Genomic DNA, 22,396 nt, shown 5'->3' with positions numbered 1-22,396 from the left:
TCTTCTCTCACCTGCCCTTTGGTTGTTGAGATTCCTCAGGGCTCCATCCTTGACCATCCTCTCTTCACACTCCCAAGGACTTCAGCCACTTCTCCAGCTTTGCCAGCCATCTCTGTACATGTAGATGACTGTTGTTCACTGCTCTACTTCCAGTCTCCAAAATAGAGCCCAGAGCTTAGTAGGCACTCAATAAACCTCTGCTAAGTAAGTGAATATCTAGAACTCTAGCCCCAACCCAACTCGAAGCTTCAAGAGCCTCATTTCCAACTACTTTCTGAACACCTTCAACTGACTGTCCCAAAGTTCCCTCAAATTCAACATGTCCAAAATTTAATTTACTTAAGTTCTCTGACGGGAATAAAAAGCCTTCTCCTCTTGATCTTGGTTAATATTGCCCTCAATATTCTCCCAACCTGCTTTCACTGGCTGTCTAAACCCTGTGGATCTTAACCTAAAAAGGTCTTGAGGCTCTGGTCACTTCTCTTCCTCCTAAGGCCTCATGGTTTCTCAACTGCTTTCTCCTTACCTCTGTTTGCTCCTCCAAGAAGTTCATTGTCCACACTAGTGTTAGATTTTTCCTTCTGAAAGGAAAATTTCATTATGCAGCTTTACTGCTCAAACCTTGACCACACCAGTACGATCATAGGCCCCTATCTCCTACAAGGTTTATTCCATAAGCATTGATTGGGCCTACACATCTCTTGTATTCTGGCCCCCATTGGTTCCATCAGTTCTTCCTCCCTGAACCCCCAAATTTGCCAAATTGCAAACACACTTGCCCTCTGCACGATGCCCTTCTGTACCTCCATGTACACTGTGTCCATGTCAGACCCTCCGTGTGGAAAGACCGTCCACTATTCCCAACCTTCCCTTCCTAGAAGCAACTGGTGTCTCATGAATAATGAATAAACACTTACCAAGGAGCCACACAGCTATGATGCAAACCGTTTCATCTTTAAAAAATTCCCTCCTCAGCACAGTGGTCCAACTAGCTTAGCCACTGGTTACAGACTGATGTATATAAAATTCAGTGACCCACAAGGAAAGATGAAAGAGCAGAGAGTGGAGTCTCTGGCAAAATTTAGAATTATAATCTTCAATTTTATCAAACTAGCAAAATGGTCAGGAGCTACCTGCTCAGCTTCCTCATAAGTCGAATGAGGCTAAGAATAACACCTACCTCATAGCGTTGTCAAACTTTGGATGAGGTGATATATAAAGTGATTAACCTTTATCTATTACAAGTAATGCTTAATAAATGGAAGGTATTGTTACCATAGAATCAACTTTCTCAATCTGCTGCTTACCCATGCATTCTCACTGCTCACTAACAGATCTCATTTACATCTCTAGTGCCACCGATGTAATTCCTTGTAGGCAGAGGAGTAAGATGGATTGAAATAATGGGCACCATTCTAAACACACTAAGATGAAAGTTCCTGGTCCTGTCAAATAAGACTACTACTGTGTGTGGGGTGTGTGTGTGTGCGTGCGTGTGTGTGTGTATGCGCTATATAAAACTTGAAGGAAAGATTTATATACCTAATAATGTTGTTACATATGGCTAGTGCAATCTAATTCTGCTCATTTGTTCTAATTACACAATTAAGTTTAATTACCGAAATCATATGAATGCAATTCCATTACTAGAAAATTAACTTTTAAAATAACATAGTGATATACTTAATAAAAGCCTGGCATTGTTCAGAACTGACAGTTCCAGAAAATCCTTCTATTGTGCCCTCTGTATAAGTAGGTCTAGTTGCAATCTGAAATTATTATAGTACATCTTTGCTATTGCAAGCCACTTACTTTTATGTTTTGTTCTGTTTTCTTGTTTTTAAATATTTTCAGTACTGGGCATTGGGGTAAATATCCTTCCATTTCTAAAAGGGACTATTCTCATAGTTGCATTGAGAACTTCTCAGAAAAAACTCAGCATTATTACTGAAGCCCCATGTTATTCAGCTTGAAGGACTTGAAGCTGTCCTTCAAGTATAGGAAAGTCTTGCAATCACTTTCAGTATCATTTGGATGATTTGTGGAAATACAGAAATTGTGAGGCCGAAAATTAATGTTAGCTCATTCCCAGTATAGTCATGTGGCCTCAAACAATAGAAAGCATGAAAACAATAGATTTGGGGTGGTTATTGTCTTTCTTCAGGCTGCTATAATGGAACACCATACACTGAGTGGCTTATAAACAACAGAAACTTATTTCTCACAGTTCTGCAGGCTGGGAGGTCCAAGATTAAGACACCAACAGATTTGGTGTCTGGTGAAGGCCTGCTTCCATAGATGGCATTCTTCTCCTTGCATCCTCACATAGCATAAGGATGAGGGAGATATCCAAAATCTCTTTTTTTGTGACAAAGTCTTGCTTTGTAACCCAAGCTGGAGTGCTGTAGCACAATCATAGTACACTGCAGCCTTGAACTCTTGGGCTCAAGCAATCCTCCCACCTCAGTCTCCTGAGTACCTGGGACTACAGGTGCATTCCACCATACCTGGCTATGTTTGTGTGTGTATGTGATAGGGTCTTCCTGTGTTGCCAGGCTGGCATCAAACTCCTGGGATCCTCCTGCTTTAGCCTCCCAGAGTGCTGGGATTACAGGTGTGAGCCAGTGCTTGGTGTCTCCTTTATAAGGACACTAAGCCCATTCATGGGGGCTCCACCCTTATAACCTAATCACCTCCCAAGGCCCACCCCCTAATACCATCATGTTAGGTTAGAGGATTAGGTTTTCAACTAATGAATTAAAGGGGTTTGAAGAGATACAAACATTCAGTGTATAGCGGTTATCTTTGTTGAGTTCTTTCTTGTTGAATTTTTAAACCCTGTGCATGCAACCTATCCCTAGTGGTTCTTTTATAAACTGTGTGGTGCCATAGGATGAATAGAAACCATTTCTTTCTGTTCACACATGGGGGAAACAATTTCTTTATGAGGAGTACTCTCACCTGATTTCCTGTTCTGTTCTTATAATCTCTGACACATGATGTAGGTCAACTAATTTATAGTCTAATAAGCAGAACAGAATCACCTGCAGCCTAACTATTAAGAAGCTCAGCAAACATGTATCCAGGGATCTGAAATGGTTCTTCAAGACGGTGTTTTCCAGAAGGCATCAGAGATGCTCCCTCCTGAGTCCTGCCAGCAACAGCCTCTCAGATTGACTCGTCTATTGACTTAGCACAGTCCTCACACACCATTTCACATTTCATCTTTTCAATCTATTGTAGGGCTTCTTCCAAAATGACTATAAGAAACTTTTTCTGTTACTTTTGCCCTCACGCTGTTGGAAAAGTATGTAGTGGCCTATGTCATGCTTAAATTATACATGTGAGAAGATAGACTGAGCCTGGAATTCCAGGTCTAATGCTTTCTTACTGACTAAAGCCAGTTGGTACCATGACTTTCTTGTTTTTTTTTTAATGAGAACAAAGCTGTCTTCTCTCTGCCTTCCTCATGTGAAAGCTGTGAGAATTGCTGCAGTCTAAAAAATGCTACATCACAATTGGAGCATGTAACCATTTGTGGGCAAGGATATATTTTCCTGAGCATTAAGGAGAGTTATCCAAATCAAACTGGTCACTTCTTCAGTCTTTCTTTTCTCTTTCACTCGTTCCCTCTCTCACTCCTCAACAAGACTGCATTTACAAGAGGTGTGGTCTAAAGTCAATAGGCAAGGCAGAATGTGTAGCTGAAGTTGCCCTTGAAAATCTCTTTAAGAAGGCACCACCATTTCCCTAAGTCCAACACAACAAACCTATCTTTCCACTGATGATGGAAGCAATTGCTGCTTCTTGGTAGAGCATCATTCTTGTATTTATGGACTATGCTTTTTTTAAAAATGTGTTTCTTTAAACTCCAAAACACACAACACAGCAAGGTGCTCATGCTATGGAAAACACAGGGGAACTGAGGATTGAGAGAAGTGTGGAATTCACAGCACCTTATATGCTTACCGATAGCTCATCTTCCATAAATGGAAAGGAAGACCAATAACCAGCCTGAACTGTTTAAATGATCTCTTTCTCTCCCTCTTTCACACACAGACACATACACTCCAACTATAGCTTGATAAGTATGTGGTGTTCTTGGTGAGTATAAGAAGAGAACCTAACTCAGTCTTGGGGACAGAATTCAGGAAATAAGTGAGTTAGAACGACTCTTAACTCCAACAGACTCTTGGGGTTCAGAGAAATGTTAAGGGTCATTTTTAACTGGGTTGGATTTCTGGGCTTTCCTATGTTCCAATCAGTCTACAGCTATCTTCATGGAAAGCCACCATGCAGAAAATAAGATTAAGATTAACAACATAGACTCCAGCTTTCTGTCCCATTACCCAGCCTATTAGGAGTAAGAGATTTTGGCTCCTATTTTCAAGTGTCAGTGACTCCCAAGCCCCCTTCCCCCCAGTTTTACACTACATTTATATGTATCTTAATATGGATTTGCACAGCTTAAAGAGTAGAAAAGCAGAGAAAACTTACATAATGTAACCATCCATTCATAAACTATGTTTTACCCTCCGTTGTTAAGTCTCCAGCACTGCTCATTAATATTATCAGCCCTGAGTTCAGGAGGCTGTAGTTGACTTAGATGCCCTTCAAGAGAATTCCTCCCATACAGGAGGCTGTAGTTGACTTAGATGCCCTTCAAGAGAATTCCTCCCATACACGTCTAAATGAAGAGAGATCCCTTTAACAAGACTTTTGCCAATATTCAGACTGATTGTGGGCCCTAATTTGCTCTAGCAGTTTTTTCTATCTACTATACAATGAAGGCACTAAATTAACATTTTATCTTGTAGAATATGCCAGCCAAGCAAATCTGTCTCTGGGTTTCTGGATTTCCTGATTTATCTTGCTAGGTTTCTGTATTCAAAACTGCCTTGCATGATAAGAAAAAAGCCAGTGAAGTCACCTTGCTGAATAGTGTAAACCAGATGGACTGTTTATTCACCAGGGCTCTGCACTCTAGCCTAGCTACCTAGTTGCTTCCAAATGCACTTCCAAGTGTTGAAATTGATACTAAAGCTTTAAGGGATGGGGGTCCTCATAGCCTGACCTTCTGTTTACCACCCAAGGCAATTTTCCCCACAAATTCCAAAATGTTCTTATACCTGCTAAAATCAAGATGTTTCCAGAGTTGCCTTTTTCACTCCCCAGGGAGGATTCATGCACCCTGCTGCTCTCCAATAGACAAAGCCTGCTCATCTATAATGCGCAGTTCACCTAGGTCCTATCTCCTGTCTGAAAACACTTGCTTGGCCATACATATGTCTCCTTTCTGGAATTTGTTTGCACTTTTTGTTGGTACCATCCAGTTTTGCAGTGTCTTGTTTATTCTTTATTTTAGGACCACTTTCCCCAACCAGAGTATAAGCCACCTATGTACAACATCGTATCCTGTTTTCCTTTTGAAACGCATGGTTCCTAAAGCAGACCATTAGTCATCTTAATTACTATCTGATTTATGTCAGGATGCCAAGCCCACCATCTAGAATTCACCCTCCTGATATATGTTAAGCAGGAAAGATGGACATTCTAGTGCAGTGAAATTCATATCCAACCAGTTGTTAGAAGACCAGAATCCTCATTTTTGACCTTGGACAAGTCACATAACATTTTCAAGCCCCATTTTCCTTGTATACAAACGAATATGTTACATACTACTTCCCAGGTTCAAGTAAGGACATCAAATAAGACAGGACAAGCAAAAGTCATCTGTGTCTATGAAATACTACTCAAATGTATGGTTGTATTATTAAGTCATTTGGTCTTTCTCCGCAGAGTTGACCTAAAGGAAAAGCACAGACAGACCATCTTGAAGTTTCTGGGAGATCTTACACAAACTTTAGTCTTTAGCATTGTTTTTCTATGGTTAATATTCTAGTATTATTTCTATAACCTGCCTTCTTTTCCTTTGAGCTTCTTGTTGGTATAATTGGAAATGTTTTTCTGAGCTGATTCCTCTCCAGTAACCAAGTTATCCCCATTGTGTGCTCTGGCCTATGGGGAGAGGGGGTTGTCATTGGCTCAGACTTCCTTGGCTTCAAGGGAACTTTCTGATTGCTCACAAAACAAACACAAAAGGACAAAGGAAAATTCAAAAGGCTGGGAACCAGCCTGTGGGCAACATTTCTATTGACAGGGTTAATTCTGGCATAATTTAAAAGAGTTTAATTAATCATGGAGTTAAGCATAGAGAAAGGATTCCTGGCAGCCTTACATTCTTGGGCTGAGATTATTGGTACCCTACTTAAAGGCCCATTCTCCTTTTGCATCACAGACTCCTTGATATTTTTAGCCTCCAACCACATCACATGATCACTGTAGTTCAGAGGTCTTCCCACCCATCTGTTTTTCTGGATCTTTGGAAGCAATGGATCTAGAAAAATAGTGCTTTTCTGGATCTAGAAAAACAATGTTAACGACTAAAATTTGTGGAAGATCTCCCAGAACCAGCTGGAACCGCTGGTTGCCTGGCCATACTTGGGAATCTCAACTTCTTTGGGCTATTTCCATTTCCACAGATCAAACAACAGGATAGGTTCGGATTTTCAGGGGAACTAAGGGATACATTTCCTGATTGAAAATATTGTTCCCCCAGGGATGCAAGGTCTTTGTATTCTTAGATTCCAAGATGACTATGTCCTGATTCACCTGGCCTGCCAAACTAGAACAGCTGCAGCTGACAGTCAGCATTTAAGAGATCTTTAATTGTGGCTGCAGGATGATTTCAGGTTTGTCTTTCTTGTGATATCATGCTCTCAGGGGGGACCTGCGAGTTTGCCTGAAGGAGCTTCCCTACTCCCAGTCTCTCCGTAGGTTGTGGAGAGATATTGGATCTTTAAGAAGTTCAAAACAGCAAGGTTTCAATACTGGTGATGAAAGAAAAGCATCACATTCCCATTCGAAATCAAAGGTACAGAGATTTCCTATCAGTGTCATCCCTGCTTCCCACTTTCTCTCCTTTCCCTCACCCCACAAGGGCAAAGGCTTGCTCTCTACAAGCATCCAATGGATAGAGACACTCAGGAAGGTGTCTTGGAAGGGAAAATGAACAGAAGTGTATGCCGGTAGCCTCCTCGTTAGCTAGAATGTTGACAGCCAATAAAAATAGAAACAAAAATTCTAAGCAAACTACTTTCTGGCCAGCTTCTGGCCTGGAAGCCATAACAAGTCTCTCACTCAGTTTAATCCAAAAACTGTTAGAATTCTCCGAGAGTCCAGACTCTATTACAGATGAATTAATTATCTCCATCACGGCTACTTATTTTAGTTCACTTTGACATGGTACTATCCATGACTAAATAGCTTTTTCACTATTGGCTCTTACAGTTCCTCGAGACTGCTGCCTCTGGGTAAGAGAGTACTAGGCTGTATATAATGTTTCCTGGAGAGCTCCCCCAAGCACTTTGTTCCTGTACCTTGTTTTTGCTACTATAACTTTACCCCTTCACTTACCAAACAGGGAGGATCTATTCTGGTTTTCTCATATTCAGTAACTCACAGAGCAGAAAAATGAGATGATCCACAAATTTGCTGAAAGAGTTTGGATAGCTGGTAAACTCAATTCTGCATCCACTTATCTTTCTCTCAGTACATAAAAAAACTGCTTTGGGAAGTATCTGACTGTGCAAAGAGGGATGTGTGACCAAAAGATGGAAATCTGATGTTTCCTGCGAGCTGACCATCAGTCTGCATTTGCTAGCTTTTGTTTTGTTTTGTTTTGAGATGGAGTCTAGCTCTTGTCGCCCAGGCTGGAGTGCAATGGCATGATCTTGGCTCACTGCAACCTCCACCTCCCGGGTTCAAGCGATTCTCCTGCCTCAGCCTCTTGAGTAGCTGGGATTACAGGCACCTGCCACCACACCCAGCTAATTTTTGTAGTTTTGGTAGAGACGGGGTTCCACCATGTTGTCCAGGCTGTTCTCCAACTCCTGACCTCAGGTGATCTGCCTACCTCGGCCTCCCAAAGTGCTGGGATTACAGGTGTGAGCCACTGTGCCTGGCCTGCTAGCATTTCTAAGATGCAGTCAGAATGTCCTTGCACAACTGGGTGGTTAATAAAGCATGTACATTTACATTGCCTCCTGGACAAAAGAGGAGAAAAATAGAGGAGAGGTGGGAAATATTTGTAATAGAAAACCAAGTGTTTAAATCAACATGAAAGCAGGTGAACAGAAAGGCTAGCTTTGCGTTAGAGGAAATAAGATGTGGAAAGCTGGTTTTTCATTGTGAAGAAATCTTGAAAGCAGTCCAGTGATATTTCTGACTCTGGATTTACTAAGATGTCAGTGATGAAAAAGCAATATTGTCAAGAATAATAATATGTCAGGGTAAAAATCAATAGCAGCCACAAAAACATAATACGTTTTTCTAAAGAATGGTTTGAACTCACACTCACAGAATATTATGTCATTAGAGTGACCAAGCAGCAACCAGCTGGACTTGCACTCGCAGCTGACCAGACAAGAGCTGGGTTTGTTTCGGTTTGATTTTTTAGCAACTTAACTCTAGTAGCCTTGTCTCTAACTATGGAAGATTATAAAGCTGCCAACTTGATTAGGATGAAAATCTGATGTCAAAATTGAATGTAGTTTTCCTTCCCAGTCTCACTTTTGAAACTCTTAACTTTTTTATGGTATCTTCCATAGGAGAATGTGGTGCCCAAAGAAACTGTGGTAGTGGAAAGAGAACTGGTTTAAGGATTTTTAAACCCATTAATCTAAAGTTTAAACACAAGCAATATTTGTCTAAGGTGTTAGAAGTCACGATGGGATCACTCTTAGGCTCGGTGTGGATGGGAAGGCAGCATAAAGGAACTGGAGCTGTTTCTTGAGCTGGGTGCTGGCTAGACAGATGTCCCACTTTGTGAATTCACTGAACATACACATATGATCTGCACACTTTTTCTTGTGTACTACAGAAGTATAATACACATTACACTTCAATAAAACACAGTAAAAAGCCTCTGCATTCTCTTAACTAATCTGCTCTAAATAGACAACAAATTTTGGGGAAGTCTCTTGAACCCTAGTTTCTTTCACAAAATGAGATGGTGGACCAGAGAACCCCAGACCTGAAGCTTCTTGATGTTGTCATCATTGGCACATGATGAATGCATAGCGTTGGTATTCCTGCTATTTGTGACTCAAAGAACAATCAAAACATGGGCAAAGTTGCCACAGGCCTTCCCAGAAAAGGCATAAATTGAAAGCTATGTAAATTTGCCACATGGGGAATGATGTTGAATAACTGGAACCACAGGGCTGATATTGATAGCAAAGAAGTAGAATTAGGGTTACTGTCAGTGTAAGCCCCACTTTAAAAGCAGATGTTCATCACACAGCTAGTGATGTGTGCGATCACATTAAATTCAAGAGCCGATGTTTCTCTAATAGTTTCTTCTCAAAAATAGCTGCTGGAAATTATGGTTCTGTTAAAATAGGCTACAAGAATTTCCATCTAATTCAGCAGTTCAGTGTTTCAAACAGTTCCTTTCTTTTCTTGTTTAATATAAAGTGAATTTAAAGGTGACTTTTACTGTGACTGACTGGCAGTTAGAAAGAATCATCCTCTGTGTCATCAGTGAGATGTTGCCAATCACGTCGCAGAATGGATGGGAAAAGACCAAGGTCTGGGTTGGAGGGAATTTGCTGTTCTAATAGGAGAAATTACTGCAACCTCCACTGGATAAGAAAATGAGCTATACCTATCTCCCTGTGTGCTTTTCCTACAACTTGAGCCTCTTGGAAGACAAAATATGTGTAGCAGGAAGAAGGAAAAATAATAATAATCCAACTAGGTGGTTAGCACCTGGATAACAGATTCACAGAGAAGTTCTTAAAATCGTATTATTTTCTTCTAAAGCCTCTAAAGTCCCCTAGAAACAAGTCACCTGATTCTACTAAGCCACCTGCCTCATCCCACTGAAAACCTTTCCGGAAAGATGGGCCAGACATGCTCTCTGATGGCCATTCGTCTTCTGAATCCCAAGAATAATCCTTTGGCACAAACATAGAAGTGTATTATTTGGTCTTCCAACAAACATGAAGAGAAACAATGAAATGAAGGAAATGCACATCACGAGCTGCCACACAAGATCCTAATTACCATAATTTGAACCATCCTCCTTCCCATTGCCGGAAAGTCAGCCTTCTGGATGAGAGCAAGCCAAAGCAGCAAGATAACAGGCCTCTGTTCTCTCTCCCTGTCCCTCGCCTCTTTCTTTCTTCCTCTCTTCCTTAAATGATGTTCATTAAGACAGCGATTCTTCTAACAGTGTATAAGCCTCAATTGTATTAGTGAAAGCTTTGCATGACTTGATAAAATGAGCCAGAAAGAAAGAAGAGGGGCTGAAAGAAGCAGACACACGCTGTCTTTTATTCCCCAAAGCAACTGTCAGTCTCAGAATATTTTTGTAGAACCTGCCAGAAATCTCTCTGGAATCATCCCTGTTGGATACAAGGACAGTAAATCTAAAAAGTTCAGGTCTTCCGTGGTATGAATCAGAAACTCTTAATAATTCAGAAAAGGCCAATTTAAACTCCACATGTCCAGTCACATCAATACACCACTCCCTGTAGCTCCAAACAGCCCCTAGAATATTTCCTTTTCCTAGATTACTCATAGCTTTGCCTTGTCCCTGACTTCCCCCAAACTACTTGAGTAAGTTACTTTGGCAGAGCTTCTTACATTTAGGCAGCAAATCAGCCAGGATGGGAGACATGCAAAGAGTGTTAACTTCGTACCTATTAGAATTCACCTAAAATATGCCCATTGAAATATGGGTCTACAGAGCCCACCCCTGCCCACCCCAGTGCCGGGGCTTCTGCCTTTTGCTGTAACAAGTGCGGTAGAAATTGGCCCCACTGTCACTCTTCAGCTCACACATGGGATGTGATGGGATTTTTCAGTAGCAGCTTTAAATCAGCTTGCTGAGGCCTCAATAGTCCAGCCCCAAGTTAGGGCTCGAGGAAGCGTGTCCTGAAGTCACAACGCTCCTGGCGACAGCATGTGCACTGACACAGTGGAGGACTGCTTCACTGACCTTTTGTGTTTTAGAGTGTGTGACCAGGTGGGCTGCTTTGTTTTCAACCAGTGTGTAGGGAAGACACAATTTAGCAAGACAAAGGACACGTTTTTTAAGAAGCAGAGATATCGAGAAACTGGCATCCTTTTTGGCATTAGTGTGGAGGTGGCTAATCAAGACAGGCTAGGAGTGATCCAAGTAGTTGGAGGAACCTGGCAGAGAGTAAATGATTATGAGGCCATATTTGAAGGTCATGAAGTCATTAAGAGAAGAAATGCATGTGATAGTGGGAGTTTGAAGTAAATCTATATTTTACATCCAAGTGACCTATGATTAGAGGAAAAGGCAGCCAGTAAGGTACGGAAAATGAGGCCAAATTGGAGTCAAGGGCTACCAATCAGGCAGGAAGGACATGACAGGAAATCTAGTTAACTCAGCTTATTAGTTTGGATGGTTGAGACTGCTAGGTCTTAGAAAACCCAGCTCAAAGTGCTTTAAATGAAAAGGACATTTTGGCCTAAGATAACCAGAAGTCCAAAAGTAGGCAGTCTTTAACTGTGGCTGATCCAGTGGACAATCATTTCATCAAGGACCTAGGTTTTATCTGTCTCTCTGCTCTACCATGCATGGTATCTGCTCCATCCTGAGACTGGATCTCCCGTTGGTCAGAAAGTGGCTGCCAGTCACAGTTGGATGTCTACACTTTCTCGCACACATCCAGGAAAAGCAAGGGAGTTACTCCTAGAACATATCCTAAAGGAATGAAAAGAAAGTTTCCCAAAAGCCTCTGCAAACCTCACATAGCGTCTCATTAGCCTGAATTGTATCTCGGGTTCTTTCCTAAACCAATCACAACTAGTTTGTATTATCTTGTTTGGCTTAAGTGCATCAAAGTCCACTCCTGGGGTCAGAAAATGGGGTTAGCTTTGCCTAAATTAATGGGAAGCATGGAGGACAGATAGAAAACTAACTGAAGTCAGCAATCTCCTAGGAAAGAGAAAGAGGAGATGCACGCTGCATGGGCAACTGTGATCATCATTAATGCTATTCACCCAGCATTTCTGAATTCCCACCTTCCTGGCACATGGTAGGATTGTACCTCCTGGCTCCTAATGGCTGGGTGGGGCTGTGAGACTTGTTGCAGTCAATGAGTAGTGAGCAGAAGTGGCACGTGTCACCACCAGGCTAGAAACTTTAATGACCTAATGAGGCCACCTTAGCTATCTTTAGTTTTGCATTAGACACTAATTAATGCAGAGCAGCTCACGTGGTAGCTGCTCCTTCCGTATACATCCCCAAATGAGGAGCATGGAGCAGAGCCCCCAGCCAACCCATGATGGAGATGAGCAAGAAATAAACCTTCATTGTCAAAATCCACTTTTTTTTTACTCCAACATACCTTAGTCCGTCCTTGATAAAACTATAAACAACATAGGCTAGGTGCGGTGGCTCACACCTATAATCCCAGCACTTTAGGAGGCTGAGGCAGGTGGGTCACTTGAGCTCAGGAGTTCAAGACCAGCCTGCGTACCAATGCTGAAACCCCATCTCTACAAAAAAAAATACAAAAATTAGCCGGGCGTGGTGACATGTGCCTGTAGTCCCAGCTAACTGGGGTGCTGAGGCAAAAGGAGGGTGCTTGAGTCCAGGAGGTAGAGGTTGCAGTAGGCTGAGATGGTGCCGCTGCACTCCAGCCTGGGTGACAGAGTGAGACCCTGTCTCAAAAACAAACAAAAAAAAAAAAAAAGAAAGAAACTATAGATAACATCATGGCAGCAGGTGATGTCAGCATTTGGTATCTAGTCCTGTTGGCGGGGGGTGCTATGTGAGGTGGACACCAGTGTCTCATGGTTTATGACCCCAGTTAGGCATGGCAGGCCAAGGTGAGCAAGTATGTCCTAGAACTAGAAACAAGCAGTTTTCCTGAGAGTTCCCACTGAACATGGCCGCCACTTACATATCTTCTCCTCAAGAGAAACAAAAAAGAAAATATTCCTAATTTGTCTCTTAAATAATCTAGACATATGCCTGGCATATAAGAAATAAAAAAGGATCTACATTCTGTTAAGTATTTTAAGTTAAATAAATTACTCAAGAAATGTGGAGAAAAAGTTACCGAGATCAAAAAAATCTGAATTCATGTAAATGATTATTTAGGATCAGAAATGCATCTGTGGAAAAAATAACCTACAAAGTAGAAAACAAAAATTTTAAGCATCACATTTACTAAAATATATTTTAGTTTTTGAAAAATTTTTGAAATGTGAAAGTTATCACTAATTGAAATGTGTATAGTACTACACCTATGCAATGTTTATTGCTCTGTTGTGTAGTCTACAAAAAATTTATCTTACAATTAATTGAAATTTATAATTCTATACATTTCATCTTATAATTAATTGCCTTTTTCCTAAATGACAATATTTTTTAAAGTGTAAAAATACAGTGTAACGTAAGTCATCCTAATAACAGAAAGATAGGTGCTAGAAAGTCTCGGAATATGTCTTTGAAAGCCTAGTTCTCAAAGGAAAATAAAATAGAAAAGCTTCACATTGTTTAGTAAATAATAACTATAATACTTCTTCCATATATTCATCTACATCTTCTTTGAAGAACATTTTTAAAACTACCTCTTGTTTTTGCTTGTTTCTTTGGATTGGCTCTGACCTGTGTATATTGTAAGGTTTTACTAACTACCACAACAGGAATGAATTATGTGGAATTCTTTAGTATAAGCTGAGAAGGACTTGGAGAGTGCTCCTTCTCTGGCAGGAATGTTTAAGATTCAGTGGGTTTTGCTCCTAGAGATAATTTTTATTATTGCATTCAAAAACATCCTGTCTGGTTGTTGAGCGTTTCCAGAGCAGAATACCTGGGTAATTTTGATTAGGTCATAATCTTCAAAACATGTTACAATTGCCTAGTGACAAGATGCTCAATTTTTAGATTTTTTTTTTTTTTGCCCTGTTCTCAAAAGCAGTCGTCATTCCCTACTTGAGAGCTATTTTTGCTATCCTCCTTGCAGAGATGAAAATATGAAGGCACAGAAATTGTTGTTAGGTTGGGTGCCAGCCTAGGAGCCAGAAGACTTGGTCTCTGGGTCCTGGACCTCACAGGCTGATGCTCAGGCCAGCAAAGTCAGGAGGAGAAGGGTCTCAGACATCTGCTGATGGGAAAGGTGTGCAGCACATTCACATCCAGGCAGCCACACTTGCCTCACCCATGGAAGAGATTTTCTTTGTTTTGACAAACAGTCCTTCTGGGTCTGTCTGGTCAATAAGGAAAGGTGAAGCACCAGCATTGCCCGCACCTTGCCTAACTCCTCTCCTAACAATCAGGCCTGGGAGAGATGTGTTCCAGAGCCCCCAAATCCTGGCCTCCATCTATATCACGACATAGTAGAGGAAGCATGCACTCTTCGACTCACCACCTTGGGCATTGATGATCCTGGCTTCTGCCCTCTCTGCCTGCACCTTAGGAGATGGAAGCAGGGACCCCTGCAGAGACAAGAGACCCTGCTGGGTGGGGGAGTCATGGGCATCTCTCCTAATGATTCCGTCATGCTGTTGCTTCCCACACACCGTGCCCTGAAGAACCTCATTTTCATTTTGCTTTTACCTTGATTAATGCCCTTCATGAGTTGCCTTCCCATGACTTCACCTGCAGCCGCTGCCCAAGCACGTGTTCACCTGTTGGGATCTCTGGGAGTTGTTTTCCATCTTCCTACTCCACAATTATGCCAACGGCCATCTTCCTGACCCAAGCCTACTGGGAGCAGGAGTCTCCTATTTTGTTCTTCCAGGTGATCTTCCTTTTTGCAAATGCAAAATCTCAGGTCTAGGCTTTGGTCTTTTGGTGCTAAAATGTGAACTGAAATTTAAAATGTTACAAAGGTAGGTCATGGTAGGACTTGCTTTCCCTAAACCAAAGATGTCCTTATACCTAAGGCTAATGTTGCCTTCCCTTTGAAAAGCTACCACATCAATAATTCAGTTTACATCTCAGCTTGCCTAATATATTTCTCTCTTATTTGAAAGGCAAGATGAACTTCAGAGAATTTTTTTAGTGAGGTTTTGTGAGCTGAGCCTTCCAAGAAGCCTGCAAGGTCTGTGGGTTCTGTATGTGACTGGGGCTCAGGCTTCACTCCCGAGAATGAGTGCTATCTCCGTTTTCTCCTGCTACCTCTCCAACCACTCCTAACCTACATTTCTTCCAGCTCCCCTTCCTCTAACTGCTCTTGCCCACTTTCCTCTTCCTACATGCCTTCCTTAAACTTATCCATTCCCATTGTCTCAAGCACCCATAACCAGTAACTCTGGCCACAATCCCTATTGATCTCCAAACTCTCTTTCCCCCAACTGTCAAATGCAGGATGTCTTGGAATACTTAGACACCTCAAAGTCAACCTGTCTAGGCTGAATTAATTGTTCCTTCACACCCCCACCCAAACCTTTGCCACCTCCTCCCATCATCTACCCACCCATCCAAACACCTCTTTGAGTATTTCTTAGTGATCCAGCTCCTTTCCTTGCTAGCCAGGCAGACATTGTTGAAAGGAGGAGCTGGAGAAGGTGGCGCAGGAGTTGAGATATTATGTACCTACATACACCTTCAACTCCGGAGCCAAAAACCAAAGAGGAAACAGGAGACAAAGTGCAATAAAAGATCCAGATAAGCTCCTGAGGCCCCCAAAACAGAAAGGACCTTGGCTTGGCTTCCCTTTAGGAGGCTACCCGCCTCACAGAGAATTCCACATTCATCTGGCACTTGAGCTACACATTAGAAAAAGTGAGGGAGGAGATCACGCATATGGGACTAAGACTATGTTTCCAGTTTCCCAAGGGCTGCCCCATGTATGCAGGGATTCCAGGAGTTCCTGCTTGTCCCAAGGGGGACCAGAGAGGTTCTGAGAACAGCCATAGTGTAGAAGAGCCTTAAGATCTGGACACAGAAACTGAAGAATGCAAAGACTTAGAACTGGAAGGATATGGCTGAAATGGTGCACAGAAGCAACAGGGGACCCCAAGGATCACGCATGACCGAGTATACCAGGGACACTAGCACAAAGTCCCCAGGCCCAGGGACCAGCCCAGCTCAGTCAGGGCACTCACAATAGGACCAGCCAAGACCTGGAAAGGCCCTTCCCATCATGGTGATGACAGATAAGCTTTGCTCTGCACCCATATAAGGGGGCTGGGGGGTTCATGGGCAGAGTAAAAAGAAAAGACCCTGAAAGCCTGAATGTAACCAGAAAAGGTGGTGTTAACCTGAAAGGAACTATTTTAACTTGGAAGAAACTGAGATTTCTCTAGTTAGTACCAAAGTTTTTTTGTTTGTTTATTTTGTTTTGTGTGTGTGTGTGTGTGTGTGTGTGTGTGTGTGTGTTTTGTTTTGTTTTGTTTTTGTTTTTGAGATGGAGTCTCTCTCTGTCGCCCAGGCTGGAGTGCAGTGGCATGATCTGTGCTCACTGCAACCTCCACCTCTTGGGTTCAAGCAATTCTCCTGTCTCAGCCTCCCGAGTAGTTGGGATTACAGGCATGCGCCACCACGCCCGGTTAATGTTTTGTATTTTTAGTAGAGACAGGGTTTCACCATGTTAGCTGGGATGGTCTTAATCTCCTGACCTTGTAATCCACCCGCTTCAGCCTCCCAAAGTGCTGGGATTACAGTATGAGCCACCATGCCCAGCCAAGTTTTTTGTTGTTTTACTTTATGTTTCATTCTCTCTTACCATTGGATGGAGAGCTATCAAAGACAATTAACTAAGTAATAAATGATAAAAATGCTATTGTTTTCACAATTTGTGCTGTAGTGAGACTTTTTGACACTATTGCACAAAAAGCATCACTGTTAACCTTTCTTCCCTACCTCTTTCTCTACCCCTGCTATGTTGGTGTCTCCCCAAAATTATTGGTGTTTCCCCAAAATTCATATGTTGGAACTTAATCCCAATGTGATAGGATATAGGAGGTGATTAAACCATGAGCACTCTGTCCTCATGAATGGAATTAGTGCCCTTATCAAAGATGTTGGGCCAGGCACAGTGGCTCACGCCTGTATTCCCAGCACTTTGGGAGGGTGAGGCGGGCAAATCACTTGAGCTCAGGTGTTTGAGACCAGACTGGGCAACAAAGTGAAACCCTGTCTCTACAAAAAATACAAAATTAGCTGAGTGTGGTGACACCCACCTGTAATCCCAGCTACTTGTTGGGGCTGAGGTGGGAGGATTGCTTGAACCTGGGAGTTCAAGGCTGAAGTGAGCCATGATAGTGCCACTGATCCAGCCTGGGCAACAGAGCAAACCCTATCTCAAAAAAAAAAGAGAGAGAGAGACAGAGAGAGAAGACAGCTTCCCTCCCCTTCCACCATGTGAGGACACAGAGAAGATACTAGCTATAGGAACAGGCACTGAATCTGCTAGCACTTTGATCTTGGACTTCCCAGGCTCTAAAATTGTAAGAAATTAATTTCTGTTGTTTATCAGTTACCCAGGCTAAGGTATTCTGGTATAGAACCCAAGTAGAATAAGACAATGCCCATCTAACAGTAGACTAGCCTGTAGACTGTATCTCTGAGCTGTCTCACATCTAAGTTCCATTCTTTCCAACTCCAATGCCAATGCCAAGATTCACACTGATCATCTCTTACCTGGAGGTTATAACCCTGAGTGGTGTCCCCTCCTCCAGGTCTTCTCTTTTTAATGTGTCCTCACCCACATTGATCTTTCTAAAATATGATGCTCTCCAGCTTTAAAAACTGGGCTGACTCCCTGTGAATAAAGGGTGATTATCATACTCCAAAGCTTGTCCCAGAAACCTCTTCCTAATCACTCCTGCTCTAACCTCAGTCTTATATATCCTCTGCCCTCTCTCACACATTCCAATTTCAAGCCATAGCAGTTATTTACCATTCCTATAATGGACCAAGTGCTTTCACTTCACTAATCTTTGCACTTGCTATTTCCCTTCAAGATCCAGATCCAACATATCACTTCTTTGACATCCTCTCTAATTCCTTTCATTCCCCAAGTCAAATTTATCAACAACTCTTTTGTTCCCTTTACACTATGTACATGCCTATGGCAACCAGAAAGCCACAAGTACCAGTTTCAAATATTCTATTCTATTCACAAATTAGAAAGATAAAAGTTTGTGGACCATGCTCCTCAACTTATAGTTCCAAGGCCATGACCATATGTTCCAAAATCATTATTAGTCTTTATGACATTTTATCATGATCTTCAGTTTGCATAACTAACCCCATGCTTGAATTAAACTCCTAAAGGGCAAGAACCATGTATGTGTTCCTCTTTGTAGCCACATCTTTCTATGATGCTCACTCCTTCCATCCTACTCAGCTTAGCAGAGGAACATCTGGCCAATTAGCAAGTTAGAAACATCACTCTCTCCTGGGATGAAACCACTCCCGTACCAGGGCAAATGTCTGGCAAATATAAGGAAGACTTGGTTTCGGCGCCCACTTACCCTCCTGAGTAGGTACCTTTGTGCAGTGCACAAACTACCCAACTGTATGTAACAGCCCTTGGACCTAACATGTAGTAAGGGCAAAATACATCTTTGTTGATGAATGAACTTGTCTAGGGAACATTCCCTACCCTTACCTCTCTTAAATTACATGAACCAGATGTGCCTATTATTTACATAGTTTTGGTATCACACTATATCCAATAATCAAATATTCTTCAGCATGCCTTGATAAATTAATGTCAGGCTTAGCCACAGAAACTTACTATACTATGATATTTGTAGCATCGTTAAAAATTAAGTACCAGCATTTTATAGAGCATTCAGCACAAGTACTCAATATATGCTTATTAAGTAAATACAATTTCAAATATTAATATCTGAAATTATATTGCCATTCCTTTAACGATTGCAGTATAACCATTATCCCCATCTTGTCTCTGAAAATAAGTGAACTGTATTCAGAGATTAGATTTTAGGTACTACCTTACTGTGTCATAAAAATAACAACAGCCTGAACATTGGTGAAAATTGGTGGCTTATTAAACTACATGTCTGTTTGTTTCTTGCTAATGGCCCTACCACTCAACCAATTGGTGTGTGCTCCCACACAGTGTATTCATGCATTCAACCTTCAAGCTAACATAGAACCCAGGCAAAGTCAACAACAGACTCTAGCACAAGCTGAAGTAAATTCAAATGTTAATATATGGTCCTTTATTTCTAGAGTAAGAGTAAATAAGGGGGTTTTAGAATCTACAAAGGATGCCATCTGCATCAATAAAGGCATTTTATTGCAGTATGACTTGATTTTTAAGTGTATTAGATAGAAATCTGCTCTAAGAGAAGCTATAAACTTCTATACAATATGTGTAGTTGGCTAAAATTCTAATATTTCTGGGCCCTGTTTCTCTCTAGGCTACTAGAAATACAACAAAGTCAAAGTTAAAGATGGAAGGAAAGTGATAATTATGCAAGTTATTTCATCATTGAGGGAAGGTTTGATAAAGTATCTCAAAACTTGTGTATTTTGGGAGGAGTGACAGCCTAGGAGGTCGAGGCTGCATTAAGCTGTGATAGTGCCACTGCACTGCAGTCTAGGCAACAAAGTGAGACCCTGTTTCAAAAAAATTAAATTAAATTTTAAAAACTGCTGCACTTCAGAAAAACTTTTTGTGGATTAAGTATTTTAAATCTGTCACTCTAGGTAAAATAATTTGTCAACTCTGAATAAATTGTGGAGGATGCAAAAGTTGTCTTCAGAAGAGATATAGGATTTTCATGACCCTAAAATGTGTCAAGTAAGAGTTTCTTCTTCTGTGTCAATTAGGGCCCTTCAGTTGTAGATCACAGAAAACTTGACCCAAACTGGATCGATCACGTTAGGAATAATTCACTTACGACACAGCTGGATTCAGGACTGGTTCAACAAATAGCACCAAGACTCAACATCTCTTTCGGTTCTTCCGCTATGTTACTTTCAGACTTGGGCTTCACATCTTAGCAGACAGAGGCAGCAGCTCCAGTTTCTAGATCCTCTCTAGTTTTAAGTCGATCTGAAAAATAGAGCATATCTTTCCAGGATTCCCAAGAAAGTTTCCTTGCTCTTCATTGGATCACATCTCCTTGTTGGATCACATGTCCATCTCTAAACTCATGACTGTGAACCCAGACATGTGATATGCTGATTCTCCAGCTTGAGTCACTTTTCGACATCTGGGGCTGAGACTGCCAGAAACACTTTGGAAATGGTGGAGGGGGCTATTCGTCAAAGGAAAATCTAGGTATAATTACCAGAAGAAGGAGGAATGGATAGCAACCAGAAAAAAAACAATGGATATCTGCCATCACTTTCTTCCCTGTGGTGGGCAACCTCTAGATGACCCCCCAGTGATCTCCACTTCCTGGTATTCTGCCCTTTTATAATGCTCTTCCCCCTTGAGTGTGGGCAAGACTTTGTGACATGCTTTTAACCGATAGAATATGTCAAAAGGGATGAGATGTCACTTCCATGATTAAGTTACATAAGATTGTGATTTCCTTCTTGCTACCAAACTCTCTCTATTGCCTTCTCTGCTTGCAAGCTTTGATGAAGCAAGCTACCATGTTGGAGAGGCCCACATGGCAAGAAACTGAGGGTGGCTGCCAGCTAAAAACTGAGGTCCTCAATGCAATAGCTCTCAAAGTACTGAATTTAGCTAACTACTATGTGAGCTTGAATATAGATCATTTCCTAGTCAGGCTTTCAGATGAGAAATCAGACCTGACCAATATCTTGATTGCATTCTTGTGAGAGATACTGAGACGATATCTGGGGCCCTTCTTAGCATCCCTTAAGTTCAACTACTTAGGGCAGTACTAGTTTATATAATATGAAGGTGCAGAACTAAAGGGTATACAAGCATTTTGGACCGCAAAATAATTGCTTCTTGAAAGAGATGTGACTCAAATGAATGTGTAGTCATTGTTAATGGCCAGTGACAACTATCTGTAGCGATGTAGACAGCTGTCACCTGTTACAATTTGAGGTCCTCTCCTATCTGGAAGTTGCCGTGAATGGCCAGAGTTGACTACATGGTCCCACATCAGCCTTCTTTCTGTCTTCAGTTCCTTCCTATTCCCCTGCCTTGTTCACCCCCTCGAGGGTTGCACAGCTGCAGCCTCATAGAGCCCAGACTGCAGTTGCACTAAAGGAGGCTTCACAGAGCTGCACAAAAGCTTCCAGCCACCAAAGCACAAAGCCTTTCCTTCAGTCAGCCTCCACAGTCTCCCAGCTCTTAGGAGTGCCATAATCCAGTCAAATTTATGCTTTCCTATGGGGCTTTTTAGGCTGATCCCAAACCCCTCTCTTCTCATACCATCTACAGTTTTTAGTCTGGATCCCTCTGGAACAGCCCTCGGGGAATAGGATTAACTAGGTTAACCCTAGCCACATTGCTTTCTCTGAACCCTGGGCTCTCTTCCTCTGTGGATTCTGTGATTCCGCAGCTCAGCATAGTATTTCGAACACACTGTACTGTAAACCATGATATGTTTCATGATTAAGCACTAAAAAGAAGACAGGTGGTGCCTTCATGGTAATTAAAGCCTGCTGCAGGCCGTGTTTTAGTGCGTATGACTGACAATGCGGGAAGTATGGCAGTCTTTGGTAAAGAAACAGCTCTGTCTGTCACATGGCTGTGGCTCATGCAAGTTTTCAGACACAGAACAAGACTGGAGGGAAGCTCACTCATCTTTTTCTAATTGACATTTAGGTCATTTGGGAAAGTATATGCCACAAAGCATAATGCTTTCACTCATACTTAGGTTTCAATTAGTTCAGGACTAAGTTATTCATAGATTATTTAGACACACATTGTATCTTTTGAATTATTAATTCAAGATAAAACTCAATCTATTAGGGGAAATTTTTCTACCAGAGTTTATTCTAGGAACCCTTAAACTGATCTTGATCTCTGCAGATTTCTAAACCAATAAAGGGATTGCATTGAACCCTAAAGTTGTATTCATTACAAATGCGAGTTTTAGATTCTGGGAAACAGAATGTTGAAGTTCTCTTTCCAGTAATACACATTACTGTGTGTCATTGACACTTTGTGACTGTAAACATTTTCCCTTGAGTGTTGACTAAAATGAAGAAGCTCTTAGGATCTTTTTAGGATGAATGTCCATTATGTTCTTTGAGTGTTTTCAACATGGAAAAAAAAAAACTGAATTGATTAAATTCTGTTGACAATTCTAGAATGAAGATTAATTATTTTTTAGTGCAAGGAAATCCTTTGGCTTCATTCATTTGTGAACAAAATATTTCCAAGTGCCTGTGAGGCTGGGTCAGGAAATGATCAAAGGGAACCCAACAAAGTCT

The 22,396-nt window shown here is 41.5% G+C and overlaps 1 protein-coding gene and 1 long non-coding RNA gene across 2 annotated transcripts in view; one reads left to right on the top strand and one right to left on the bottom strand.

Annotated features, from left to right (window-relative positions):
• LHFPL3 (LHFPL tetraspan subfamily member 3) overlaps positions 1–22,396 on the top strand; it is a 646,233-nt gene that overhangs the window by 488,777 nt on the left and 135,060 nt on the right. The gene's annotated exons all lie outside the window — the stretch shown is intronic.
• On the bottom strand, positions 11,341–20,066 carry LOC117072807. The gene is made up of 4 exons (XR_004432952.1): positions 19,933–20,066; positions 17,696–17,816; positions 14,666–14,917; positions 11,341–11,800 (listed from the first exon to the last, which is right to left on the bottom strand). It is a non-coding gene; the product is annotated as an uncharacterized LOC117072807 (long non-coding RNA).

Source organism: Trachypithecus francoisi, unplaced genomic scaffold, assembly GCF_009764315.1.
Source record: "Trachypithecus francoisi isolate TF-2019V2 unplaced genomic scaffold, Tfra_2.0 Lachesis_group4, whole genome shotgun sequence".
NCBI classification, from domain to species: domain Eukaryota; kingdom Metazoa; phylum Chordata; class Mammalia; order Primates; family Cercopithecidae; genus Trachypithecus; species Trachypithecus francoisi.
Note: the sequence above shows the minus strand (reverse complement) of the source record. Positions and strands in the feature narration are given on the sequence as shown.